This window comes from Chiloscyllium punctatum, chromosome 7 (assembly GCF_047496795.1).
Source record: "Chiloscyllium punctatum isolate Juve2018m chromosome 7, sChiPun1.3, whole genome shotgun sequence".
Lineage (NCBI taxonomy): Eukaryota > Metazoa > Chordata > Chondrichthyes > Orectolobiformes > Hemiscylliidae > Chiloscyllium > Chiloscyllium punctatum.
This window is the reverse complement of record NC_092745.1, coordinates 29,379,292-29,393,621: the sequence shown is the minus strand read 5'-3', so window position 1 is coordinate 29,393,621 and position 14,330 is coordinate 29,379,292. Positions and strand designations below refer to the sequence as shown.

The window sequence follows — 14,330 nt, the reverse complement described above, 5'->3', positions numbered from 1 at the left end:
ATGGAGGGAAGAGTGAGGGAGGGGAGAGTGAATGATGGAGGGAAGAGTGAGGGAGGGAAGGGTGAGTGAGGGAGGAGTGAGTGAGGCAGGGAAGGGAGAGTGAATAATGGAGGGGAGAGTGAGGGAGAGAGGGGTGAGTGAATAATGGAGGGAAGAGTGAGGGAGGGGAGAGTGAGGGAGGAGTCAGTGAGGCAGGGGGGAGAGTGAATAATGGAGGGGAGAGTGAGGGAGGGAGGGGTGAGTGAATAATAGAGGGGAGAGTGAGGGAGGGAGGGGAGAGTGAGGGAGGAGTGAGTGAGGCAGGGAGGGGAGAGTGAATGATGGAGGGAAGAGTGAGGGAGGGAAGGGTGAGTGAGGGAGGAGTGAGTGAGGCAGGGAGGGGAGAGTGAATGATGGAGGGAAGAGTGAGCGAGGAAAGGGTGAGTGAATAATGGAGGGAAGAGTGAGGGAGGGAGGGGTGAGTGAATGGAGGGAAGATTGAGAGAGGGAGGGGTGAGTGAATAATGGAGGGAAGAGTGAGGGAGGGAGGAGTGAGGGAGGGAGGTGTGAGTGATAGAGAGGGTAATGAGGAAGGACAGAGTGGATGAGAGAGAAGTGGAGGGAGGAGTGAGTGAAAAGCGAGTGATTTGTAAGTGAGGGAGAAGAGAGTTTGATGCAAATCGTGTACGAGCCTATATAGTATCATTCCATATTATATCATTAGTTTATGGTTGGGTTCTTGAGAGACAGTTATCTTGAAGTTTACTTAAATGCTAATTATTTTCAAGGCTGCACTATCACCATTTGGCACCATGTAGTCTGGGTTCTATAGCTTTCTGATGTTACTGGATGGACATTACACATAATGACTGATTGATTGCATAAGAGTGAGTGATTAAGAGTGAAGCAGTACCTTTATATCAGAGTATCGCATTTTCATGATAAAATATAAGTTTACTAAAATAAAATAAATGAAGTCAAAATGGGAATAAATCAAGCTATTTACATGTAACACCATTTGAAACATATAGCAGGTTAAAGTCCCATCTATCTTAAACTGTCACTTTACAACTCAAACGCTAGAGAGCAATTCCTCTTCTGAAGGCTGGACTTTAACTGTTTCTTTCAGTTCTAGGCCTTGAGGGATTATTCACACAACTGAGCTTAAACACCTTAGTTTTAAATACCTCTTAAATAACCAACACGTCTGGTCTGGAATTTTCAAACCTTATATTAACATAACCTATTTCCTAACTGTTCTGAACCAATCCCTTTCTCCGAAAGAAACTGTTCATGTATTTTTCCCTAGCCATGCACTCTGCGAATTGAAACAAACGCTTTCCAATAATTATGAAACCTTCTCATATATCTAGACCAGAAGCCAATGTCACCAGTTCAAAATACATACGCGAAAAAAATGATATTAGTACATATATTTGTATCATTATTTGTATGATTGATAGTTATAGGTGAGGTGCCGGAAGACTGGAGGTTGGCTAACATGATGCCACTGTTTAAGAAGGGTGGTAAGGACAAGCCAGGGAACTATAGACCAGTGAGCCTGACCTCGGTGGTGGGCAAGTTGTTGGAGGGAATCCTGAGGGACAGGATGTACATGTATTTGGAAAGGCAAGGACTGATTAGGGATAATCAACATGACTTTGTGCGTGGGAAATCATGTCTCACAAACTTGATTGAGTTTTTTGAGGAAGTAACAAAGAGGATTGATGAGGGCAGAGCAGTAGATGTGATCAACATGGACTTCAGTAAGGTGTTCGACAAAGTTCCCCATGGGAGACTGATTAGCAAGGTTAGATCTCACAGAATACAGGGAGAACTAGCCATTTGGATACAGAACTGGCTCAAAGGTAGAAGACAGAGGGTGGTGGTGGAGGGTTGTTTTTCAGACTGGAGGCCTGTGACCAGTGGAGTGCCACAAGGATCAGTGCTGGGTCCTCTACTTTTTGTCATTTATGTAAATGATTTGGGTGGAAGCATAAGAGGTACAGTTAGTAAGTTTGCAGATGACACCAAAATTGGAGGTGTAGTGGACAGCGAAGAGGATTACCTCAGATTACAACAGGATCTGGACCAGATGGGCCAATGGGCTGAGGAGTGACAGATGGAGTTTAATTCAGATAAATGCGAGGTGCTGCATTTTGGAAAAGCAACTCTTAGCAGGACTTATACACTTAATGGTAAGGTCCTGGGGAGTGTTGTTGAACAAAGTGACCATGGAGTGCAGGTTCATAGCTCCTTGAAAGTGGTGTCGCAGGTAGATAGGATAGTGAAGAAGGCGTTTGGTATGCTTTCCTTTATTGGTCAGAGTATTGAGTTCAGGAGTTGGGAGGTCATGTTGCAGCTGTACTGGACATTGGTTAGGCCACTGTTGGAATATTGCGTGCAATTCTGGTCTCCTTCCTGTTGGAAAGATGTTGTGAAACTTGAAAGGGTTCAGAAAAAAATTTACAAGGATGTTGGCAGGGTTGGAGGATTTGAGCTATAGGGAGAGGCTGAACAGGCTGGGGCTGTTTTCCCTGGAGTGCCGGAGGCTAAGGGGTGACCTTATAGAGGTTTATAAAATTATGAGGGGCATGGATAGGATAAATAGGCAAAGTCTTTTCCCTGGGGTCAGGGAGTCCAGAACTAGAGGGCATAGGTTTAGGGTGAGAGGGGAAAGATATAAAACCTAAGGGGCAACTTTTTCACCCAGAGGGTGGTACGTGTATGGAATGAGCTACCAGAGGATGTGGTGGAGGCTGTTACAATTGCAACATTTAAGAGGCATCTGGATGGGTATATGAGTAGGAAGGGTTTGGAGGGATATGGGCCGGGTGCTGGCAGGTGGGACTAGATTGGGTTGGGATATCTGGTCGGCATGGACGGGTTGGACCGAAGGGTCTGTTTCCATGATGCACATCTCTATGACTATGACTCTATATACCTCGCACCACAATAGAGAGTGAAGAAGGAAGGGCAGAGTGATAAAGGAGATACCGAGGGAGAGGAGGAGGATTAAGACAGGAGCATTGGTGGGTGAAGATACATACTTGCATGTTATATCAAAGAGGGCTACGGTAGCTCTCCTAAGTAAACCTGATTTACTATTTGCCCATCAATCAGCATCCAGTGAAAATGGTTGACTGGTTCATTGCTGTTTGTGGGATCTTTCTGTGTGTACATGAATTTCCATATTCCCTTCTAGTCACCTGAGTGGTGCTCAGGGCAAGCATGGAACCCAGAGGCCAAGGTGGGGGGAGGGAAATAGGCAGTCAGGAGGCAATTTTATGGAGCAGTTTGGGTTCCGGGTGAGGGAAGTAGATTGACGTTGAATGGTGCTAAATTACTGGAGCTGGGGATAAAACGTTTCTCCCTTTGGAGTTTGATACATCGCGCCAATCCCGGCCCCCTCTATTCCTGACCAGCCATGATTCTGACTAACGTCCATTTTGGGGGTGACCGAGGAGAGAGATTACTGAGTGGGAATGGGATCTATGGGATTGCAGAAGAATATCAGCCCTCGGCCATTTCATCAGTTCCTGATGGAAAATGCAGTATGATGTCAACCTGATCAGTGACATCTCCAAAAGAAAGAATCTAACCATCGTCCCTTGACATTCAATGGTGTTACCATCACTGAATTCCCCCACTATCAACACCCTGGTGGGTTACCAGAAACTCAGCTGAATTCTCCACATACTCACAGTGGCTACAAGAGCAGGTCGGATGTTAGGAGTACTGCAATGAATAATCACCACCAGACTCCCTCAAGCCCAATTACAAGTCACAAGTCAATAGTGCGATGGAATACTCCTCACTTGCCTGGATGAGTGCAGCTCCAACACCACTCAAGAAGCTCAGCATCATTCAGAACAAAACAGCCCACTTGACTGGTAACACATCCATAAACATTCACTCCCTTCTCCACCAACACTCAGTCGCAGCAGTGTGCTCCACGTACATTCACCAAGGCCCTTAGATAGCATCTTCCAAACCAGCAACCACTTCCATCTAGAAAGACAAGGGCAGTCGATATAGAGGAACACCACCACCCTGCAAGTTCCCCTCCAAGTCACTCACCACTCTGACTTGGAAACAGATCACTGTTTCTCCACTGTTGCTGAGTCAAAATCCTGGAACTCCTTCCCTAAAAACTGTGTATGTTTCTACACTGTAGTGATTCAAGAAGGCAGCTCTGACTTTTATCATGTGAGGACCATTTGAGAACTCTGGGTCTGTGCTGGATGGAGTTTAGAAGGTTGAGGGGAGATCTGATTGGAACTTACAGACGACTGGGAGGCCTGGATTGACAGTAATGAGAAACATTACGTTGAACATGGGCAGGCTGGAACATGACAGGGAGCGAGGAATGCCTGTTGGATTAAATTGCATCTATTTCAATGCAAGAGGGCTGACAGGTAAGGCCGATGAACTCAGGGCGTGGATAGGTACGTGGGACTGGGATATTATAGCCAGTATAGACACATGGCTAAGGGAGGGTCAGAAATGGCAGCTTTATGTGCCAGGGTACAGGTGCTTTAGGCAGAACAGTGGTGGTGAAAGGAGGGGAGGGGGAGTTGCATTTTTGTTTCAGGTGAGTATCATAGCAGTAATCAGAGATGAAATAACTGAAAGATCATCCAGTGAGGCTTTGTTGGTGGAGCTAAGAAATAAGAAGGGGATAGTGACATTATTGGGGTTGTACTGCAGGGCCCCAAATAGTCAATGGGAATTAGAGGTACAAATATGCAGGGAGATTGGGAGACTTGTAGGAGCAATAGAATTGTCATACCAGGGGATTTTAATTTTCCTAACATAAACTGGGAGTGCCATAGTGTTAAGGGATTAGATGGGATGGAATTTGTTAAGTGCATTCAGGAACGTTTCCTCAAGCAGTGTCTAGAGGGCCCTAGAAGGAGCAAAACTTGACCTCCTCTTCAGAAATAGGGCAGGGCTGGTGATGGAGGTGACGAGGGGGGGCGGGGGGGGAGCACTTTGGGACGAGCGACCATAGTGCTATTCATTTTAAAATAGTAATGGAGAGGGACAAAATTGGTCCATAGCTTCCATTTCTAAACAGGGCAAGGTGAATTTTATTGGACAGGAGCTTGCAGGGTTGATTGGAGTAGCTGGTTTGCAGACAAAGGGACCGCTGGTAAAAGGGAGGCCTTTAAAAGTGAGACAGCTCGAGTTCTAGGTCTATATGTTCCTGTGAAGGTGAAGGGCAAGGTTGGCAGGAATAGGGGACCCTGGATAACAAGAGATATTGAGGCTTTGACCAGAAAAAAGGAGACATGGCTCAGGGTACAGACAGCTGGGATCAAGGGAATCCCTGGCGGTATACAGGGAATACAGGAGTTTACTGAAGAAGGAAATCAGGATGGTGAAAAGGGGGCACGAGATAGCTTTGGCTGAGAAGATTAGGGTGAATCCAATGAGGTTTTTTTAAGTATATTAAAGGAAGAAGAATAACTAGAGAGAGAATAGGGCCCCTCAGGGACTAAAGTGGATGTGTATGTGTGGAATCACAGGAGTTGGGCGAGGTCCTCAATGACTTTGGGAACTTGAGGAAGTTAGTCGTCATATCTTAGGGACAGTAGAGGAGGTGTTGGATGTATTAGAATGTATGAAGTTGGATAAATCTCCTGGCCCTGACCAGATATATCCAAGAACCCTGCAAGAGGTGAGAGAAGAAATCGCAGGGGCCCTGGCTGATATTTTTGCATCATCGTTAGCCACGGGTGAGGTCCTGGAAGGTTGGAGAGTAACGAATGTTGTGCCATTATCAAGCAGGGCTGCAAAGAAAAGCCTGGGAACTGTAGATCAGTGAGCTTAACAACTGTGGTGGGTAAGTTACTGGAGAAAACTCTGAGAGATAAGATGTACATGCATTTGGAAAGACAGAGTTTGATTAGGACTAGTCAGCATGGCTTTGTGCATGGGAGATCGTGCCTCACAAAGTGATCAGGAAGGTTGACGAGGGCAGGGCGGTAGATGTAGTCTATATGAATGTCACTCAGGTCTTTGATAAGATTCCACATGGTAGGCTGCTCTGGAAGATTAGATCGCATGGAATCCAGGGTGAGCTGGCAAATTGGATACACAAAATTGGCTTGATGGTAGGAAGCAGAGGGTCATAGTGGGAGGATGTTTGTCAGACTGGAGGCCTGTGACTAGTGGAGTGCCTCTGGTCAGTGCTGGGACCACTACTGTTTGTAATCAAGATCAATGACTTGAATAGAATGTATAAGGCATGATTACTAAGTTTGCAGATGTCACTAAAATAGGTGGCATCGTGGATGGTGAGGAAGGTTATCGGATATTGTAGCAGGACCTTGATCAGCCGGGGAAGTGGGCTGAGAAATGGCAAATTGAGTTAGATATAGATATATGTAAGGTTTGCATTTTTGAAGGTCAAATCAAGGTGGGAGTTCATGGTGAATGGTAGGTCTTTAAGGAGTGTAGTGGAGCAGAGGGACCTTGGAGTTCAGGTGCATGGTTCTCTGAAAGTGGAGTCACAGGTAGACAGGGCAGTGAAGAAGGCTTTTGGGTCTTCATCAGTCAGGGCACTGAGTATATAAGTTGAGCAGTTATGTTGCAGTTATACAGGATGTTGGTGAGGCTGCACTTGGAGTATTGTGTTCAGTTTTGGTCACCTTGCTATGGAAAGGATGTTATTAAACAGGAAAGGTTGCAGAGGAAATTTACAAGGATGTTGCCAGGACTCAATGGTCTGAGTTATAGGGAGAGGTTGGACAAGCTAGGACTTTTTTCTTTAGAAAGTAGGAGACTGAGGGGCGATCTTATGATAAGATCATGGATCGGGTGAATGCACTTGGGCTTTTTCCTCGGATTGAGGAATTAAGAACTAGAGAATATCAGTTTAAGGTTATTGGGGAAAAAATAAAAGGGAACCTGAGGGGAATTTTTTTTTTTTACACAGAGGGTGGTATGGATATGGAATGAGCTGCCAGTGGAAGTGGTTGAAGACAAAAAAAAAACTACAGATGCTGGAACCCAAAATAGACAGGCAGAAGGCTGGAAGGTCAGACAGCATCAGGTGATGGACAAGGGTTACACACGAACCATCGACTTCTCCTGATGCTGCCTACTTGCTGCGTTCTTCCAGCCTCCTGCCTGTCTATAGTGGAAGTGGTTGAGGCAGGTTCATTAACAAACATTTGAAAGGCATTTGGACAAATACATGGATAGGAAAGGTTCAGAAGAATATGGGCCAAGTGCAGGGAAGTGGGCCTGTATTGATGGACATTTTGGTCGGCATGAACCTGTCTCCGTTCTGCAGGACTCTATGACTCAACCTGGAGATGATGGTCCCACTAGTCGGGGTGACTAGGATCCAAGGGCACAGTGTCAGAGTGAAGGCGTAGTCCTTTCCGACTGAGAGGAGAAGGAATTCCTTCAGCCAGCGGGGGGGTGAATCTGTGGAACTGATTGCTGCAGTGGGCTGCGAAGGCCAAGCCATTGAGTGTATTTAAGGCAGAGATAGACAGGGTTCTTGGTTGGTAAGGGGATCAAGGGCTAGAGGGAGAAAGCAAGAGAATGGGGTGAGATACGATCAAATGATAGAGCAGACTCAATGGGCCAAATGGCCTGCTTCTGCTGAGGTCATTCCTTGAGTTTTTAGTCCAATCGTCACGATTGCTTTGGAAGTAGCTCAGTTAACTGATTCCCTGCGATGAAGGGGTCACCTTGTGAGGAAAGGTTATTCAGGTCGCGCTGATACTCATTGATGTTGACAAGCTGACAGATAGACGATCCAGAGGGGCTTTAACAGAGTTGACACTGAGAGGGTGATCCCCCCCCCAACACCCTCACATCGTGGGAGAAGCTAGAAATAAGTTTCAGGGTAAGACGGTCTCCATTTAAGATGAAGAGGAGAAGGGATTATTTTCTCAGATCATCACTAGCCCTTGGAATACTCTTCGAGGAGAAAGTGAGGACTGCAGATGCTGGAGATCGGAGCTGAAAATGTGTTGCTGGAAAAGCGCAGCAGGTCGGGCAGCATCCAAGGAACAGGAGAATCGACAGGAAGAAGGGCTCATGCCCAAAACGTCGATTCTCCTGCTCCTTAGATGCTGCCCGGCCTGCTGCCCTTTTCCAGCAACACATTTTCAGCTTAGAATACTCTTCCCCAGAAAACAGTGGGGAGGGGACCATTGAAAACATTGAAGGCTGAGTAAGTCAGACTACTCCTTCCCCATATGGCTGACAACTCTAACTGGGTTGTCACTTTGACTCTAATGCCATTCACCACTGGATGCTGCCTGGCTATCCATCTTTTACTGTATTGCCCATAATTTGGAAAGAAGAATAATTGAAAGTTTTCCAAGAATGTGAACAATTCACACAACCATCTTTGTCAATGTGCACCATCAGCTTCCTTGCCTGCGGGCTTTCAAGGTCTCCTGTCCCCGGAAGAGCAGGAAAATCCTGGAGGGTGCCAGCCCGTGACTGGATGGAGAAGTCTTTGTGAACGTTAAAAGCCAGGCAGGGGAAATGCTATGTTCATCACCCCTCCACAGCAACGAGTGGGATGGAGCAGTCTGGTGCAGACTGAACTGCACTCACGTGGGAGATAGAATCACAGAATAGTTACTGCGCAAAGGGAGGCAAGTTGGTCCGTCATGCCTGCACCAGCTCTGTTACCGAGTGCCTTTTTCTCATGTCTTACCACACCACATTTCCAAGCAGACCCTAATTACCCACTGTGTGAAAATATTTCTTTTTCTCTTACATCACTCTTGGTTCATTTGCACATTGCTTAAATCTACACCTCCCCCCCCCCCCCGCATTCTTGTTCTCGTTATGAGTGGGAACACTTTCTCCTGACCTACTCTATTCAGCCTGTTCATGATTTTCAAAACCTTGCTCACAGCTGCCTTCTGCCCAGGGACAACAGTCCCTACTTCATCAATTTCTCCTCATCACTGAAGTGAGCAGATGGAGCAAACACTTTGAAGAGTTTTTTTATCTCAAGCTTCAAAGATTGCCATTCTCAGTTTCGACTCCCGAGGTTGTTAAATTCACTCGGAATTACAAGTGTCGTTGACATTCCAAGTGCTCACCATACTTGCCTCTTAAGAAGGTAGTGATGAGTTGTCTTCTCCAACTCTTCAGTCCCCGTGCTGTCGGCGCAATGACCTTAGGTGGGAACTCCAGGAATTTGACCCAGCCACCGTGAAGGAGAGGCGACATATTTCCAAGTCAGGATGGTGAGTGGATTGGTGGTGAGGGTGGTATTCCCATGCATCTGCTGCCCTGGTGTCTCTAAACGGAAGTGGTTGTGGCTTCGAAAAGTGCTACGGGGCTATGGTGAACTTCTGCTGTGCATCTTTATGAGAGGTTAGAAGGTGTGCTTGAGGTGGCTATTGGTGATAGGTTTAGGAGGAAGAAAAGAAACAGAAGGATAAATTGGGAGAGTAGATTAAGTAAAATAGACGCTGTCTCAGTTTACCTTGTATGGGATGTGGGTGTTGCTGGCTGGGTCAGAATGTATTGCCCCTCTCTAGTTGCCTCAGGAGTAGGTGATGGCAAGCGGCCATCTTGAACCACTGCATCCATGTGCTGTAGGTAGACCCACAATTCCTGTGAATTCAGTGTAATTGATAAGAGGTAGTTCAGACTGTGACCGTGGTGGAAAGATGTTTTAGGGCGTGCCACTGGGACAAGTCTTGGTGAGTTACAGCACACTTTGCGGCTGCAGCTACTGGACAAGGAACTATTTGAGATGAATTCCCACAATAGCAGCCTCCTGCCTCCCTGCACACTGGCTCGATCAGCTGAGCTGCAGGATGAAATGCCTCAGGAACAGCAGCTGTCTCTCCGTGGTGTAACTTCTTGCAATGTGTGAACAACGAGTGATCATGTCACGTGAGACACTGCGTGCTGATCTCCGGTTTGCTCCCAGTTTCTCATACACAGCCGGTGCTGCCTCTGAGTCACACTGCAGCTGAGAGAATGACTCCACTCCCACCACTTCCTCCTGGCAATGAACTCACAGAGAACCTGAGGAATCCTTCAACACAGCTTTTCTCCAGCTCCCCCACAGGAGGAGCAGTCTCGAGGATCCTTTATCCTGTGCTGCCTCTGTCCTGGGTATGTTTGATGGGGGTCAGTGTAGAGATAGATACATTCTGTATCTAAGCCAATGTCATCCCTGTCTTGGGAGTGTTTGATGGAGACGGTGTAGAGGGAGTTTTAGTCAATCTAACCCCATGCTGTCCCTACCCTAGGAGTGTTTGATGGGGTCATTGTAGTGGGAGTTTTACTCTGTATCTAACCCCATGCTGCCCCTGACCTGGGAGTGTTTGATGGGGATGGTGTAGGGGAAGTTTTACGTTGTATCTAACCCCATGCTGCCCCTGTCCTGGGAGTGTTTGATGGGGATGGTGTAGGGGGAGCTTTACGCTGTATCTAACCCCATGCTGTCCCTGTCCTGGGAGTGTTTGATGGGGATGGTGTAGGGGGAGCTTTACGCTGTATCTAACCCCATGCTGCCCCTGTCCTGGGAGTGTTTGATGGGGATGGTGTAGGGGAAGCTTTACGCTGTATCTAACCCCATGCTGCCCCTGTCCTGGGAGTGTTTGATGGGGATGGTGTAGGGGGAGCTTTACTCTGTATCTAACCCCATGCTGTCCCTGTCCTGGGAATGTTTGATGGGGGACAATGTAGAGTGAGCTTTACTCTGTATCTAGCCCCATGCTGCCCCTGTCCTGGAAGTGTTTGATGGGGACAGTGTAGAGGGAGCTTTACTTTCCTGATGAAGGAATTACGCCCAAAATGTCGACTTTCCTGTTCCTTCGATGCTGCCTGACCTTCTGTGCTTTTTCAGCTCCACCCTTTTCAACTTTGTACCTAACCCTGTGCTGTCTCTATCCATAGGTGCTTTTGATAGGGACAGTGTCCTTATAATCTTTTTCTAATGAACAGTGGGTCATATGTGGTTTGACCAGGATCTTTCTTGCTAATATTGGGATGTACACTGGAATCTCCGTTTGATCTTTGCTGCAGTTAATTTCCCCTGCTGAAAATGTGTTGCTGGAAAAGCGCAGCAGGTCAGGCAGCATCCAAGGAGCAGGAGAATCGACGCCTCGGGCCTGAGCCCTTCTTCAGGAGTGAGGAGTTATTCTCCCATTGATTTGTGACCATTTCTCAGTGTCCCCTTAGATTACAGTGTGTGACTGTAATCTGAGTTTGTTATGAGTGCTGCTTTAGTCTGATGTACAACTTGAATCTTTCGGATAAAACTGGAACTGGATTTGTTTCTTCACAATCCTTGAACCATAGCAACAGCCCACTGTGAATATGCCAGCTTCTTTGAAAGTTACTGCCCTGCAAATCTTTCTTTTTTATTTGGATATTTCCCATGATATTTTTTAAACTTCTCTTTTGGAAAGATAAGATAGTCAGAGATTTTCTGTTTTCCATCTCTATTCCCCAGGCACTCCTCTCTCCAGGCATGTACCTCTGGAGGGAGCCTCCTGTTAATCACCACATACCATCCCCCCTTGACCAACCAGTCAGTACTCCTCCCATCCATGCTGGAGGAAGCACTGGAGGTGGTGAGGGTGCAGCACACACTCTGGGTGGGGGATTTTAATGTCCACCACCACCACCCAGCAGAACTACTGATTGAGCTGTTTGGGGTCTAAAGAATAGCTGCTAGACTGGGTCTGGTGAGGGAACCAACAAGAGGGAAAAACATACTTGACCCTCAACCCAACCAATGTGCCAGCTGCAGATGCATTTGTCCGTGACAGAATCGGTAAGAACGATCGCTGCACAGTCCTTGTGGAGACAAAGTGCCGCCTTCACATTGAGAATAACCTCCATTGTGTAACTGGGGCAGCATGGTGGCTCAGTGGTTAGCACTGCTGCCTCCCTGGGTTCAATCCCTGCCTCGGGCAACTGTCTGTGTGGAGTTTGCACATTCTCCCCGTGTCTGCGTGGGTTTCCTCCCACAATCCAAAGATGTGCAGGTCAGGTGAATTGGCCGTGCTAAATTGCCTGTAGTGCTAGGTGCTTCATTCAGGGGGAATGGGTCTGGGTGGGTTACTCTTCGGAGGGTCAGTGTGGGTTTTGTTGGGCCGAAGGGCCTGTTTCAGAAGTCTGAAAAACTGTGCAATTTTATTGCTGTTTGTGCCATAATATAAATTATTGAACGCAATGTTTCAAATCACTCAACTTTCCTCAAAACCAAGTTCAGAAATTTCGACGAGCACTTTATCATGAAACTCATTTCAGCATTGTCTGGAGTGCTGGAGTCGCTGAGCAAAACTGGTTAGGCTTTACCTCAGAAGCATGGTGCAGAGAACATTTGCTTTATCCTGATAAAGCATAGACCTCCAGCCAAAAGTATATCCTTTATTACCCAATTATACCAGCCCTGTTTGTGACGGCCTTGCCACACACCTGCCTTCAGCTCTATCCTTTTCAATGATGTAGCTTGATGACTCACTGTGTAACTATCTGATCACAATAGACGCAAAATGCAGCTTTACCAGGATGAAGTGAATATTCTTTGCACAATGGTTGGGTCAGATGCTTTTGTGGTACTGTCTGACCAATAGGCACAACAATGTCCTAGCTTGCCTCAAGATCAAGTTCAGAAATTCTGAAGAGCATTTCTGAAGAGAATGGCTCTCCATCCCTTAATCTCTCAAGTGTCCTTTCACGAAGGATTCAGCTTCGTTGATATTTTTGCAGCCGCGCGTCTTACTGGGTATGACTAACACTCGCACAGTTACAAGCAGCTATTATTAACCAAATTTATTTACACCTCCCCAACAGAGAGGGCAGCAAAGAGGCAGCAAACACTCCGCGATTCTCACGTAATGGAATACAAAACAATATCAAGCTCTCTCGATCTGTCACTCAGATGGTTGAACCACTTGCAGTGTTTATCCCTCACTCACACACACATGCCAAACTGAGACTGCAGCTCACTACGGGGTACACTTACTACCACTTTCCTCGTTAATGTGAACAGTTTACAGGATACACTGATATGATAAATGTTGTTAGAGAGGGTTTAAGGACAATCAAATGTCAGGTCTCACGCTTTCGTGATCTTGTCCAGACGCTGCATTATTTTAGCGGGTGGTGGTAGACCTGATAGTCCTAACAAAAGAAAACATGAAGATATTTGTCTCAGCACTGCCTGGGTACAGCCCATTAGGGCTTGTACTCATCCCACCTTTGCCAGAAACAATCCTAATCCCTCAAGAATCTAAATCCCTCCCTTGCATGTCATTTCTCCAGCCCCACATTCATCTGATCTATACCCTTACTCCTGCTCCTGCTAGCATTTGGCACTGGAAATTATCCTAAAATGACTACATTTTGAGATCCTGCATTTTAATTTATTCCTTAACTTCCAATCTTCAATAACACAGAAAAGGTTTACAAGGATGTTGCCATGGTGGGAGGATTTGAGCTACAGGGAGAGGCTGAATAGGTTGGAGTGTTAGAGGCTGCTTATCGAGGTTTATAAAATCACGAGGGGCATGGATAGGATAAATTGCCTACTTTTTTTGGATGTGGGCAGCACAGTGGCACAATGGTCAGCACTGCTGCTTCAGAGCACCAGAGACCTGGGTTCAATTCCCGCCTCGGGCAACTGTCTGTGTGGAGTTTGCACATTCTCCCCGTGTCTGCGTGGGTTTGCTCCGGTTTCCTCCCACAGTCCAAAGATGTGCCAGTCAGGTGAATTGGCCGTGCTAAATTGCCCGTAGTGTTCGGTAAGGGGGAAATGGTCTGGGTGGGTTGCGCTTCGGCGGGGCGGTGTGGACTTGTTGGGCTGAAGGGCGTGTTCCCGCACTGTAAGTAATCTAATCTAAACCACTTCTGGTGGCAGCTCATTCCATATGTGTACCATCCTCTGTGTAAACAAAGTTGCCCCTCAGGTTCCCTTTTATTCTCTCCCCTTTCAATTGAAAGGATCTACAGTCTGCTGTCTTAACTTCTCTCTGGATTAAGTTAGTTTACTCCCTTTAAGAGAATTTAATCAAGCATAGGACCTTTCACCATTTCAAACACTTCTATTCTATTTGAAAGTCCCTACTTTTATTTAAACTAACAGGAAGGAAATACTCTGTAGATATCACCAATTGGCTGTTTCTGTTGGGACCGGGCCAGTTTCTGAACTGCCCAGACTGAGTCTGAGCAATGCAAAGTCTTTCAGCTTTATGCACTCCCTGTCTTATTTAACTCTGTTTTCAACCAACTCAAAAATATTCTCATTTAGCACTCACAGTGGAACTCTCTCTCCACATCCCTTGTTTCTCCCCATCTCTGTGGGTGTGTGTCTCTCTCTCTGTATTTTTCTCCCT

At 46.6% G+C, this 14,330-nt stretch overlaps 1 protein-coding gene across 1 annotated transcript in view; it reads left to right on the top strand.

Annotated features, from left to right (window-relative positions):
* The window catches only part of LOC140479529 (probable voltage-dependent R-type calcium channel subunit alpha-1E), a 1,102,593-nt gene that overhangs the window by 51,757 nt on the left and 1,036,506 nt on the right, over positions 1 to 14,330 (top strand). The gene's annotated exons all lie outside the window — the stretch shown is intronic.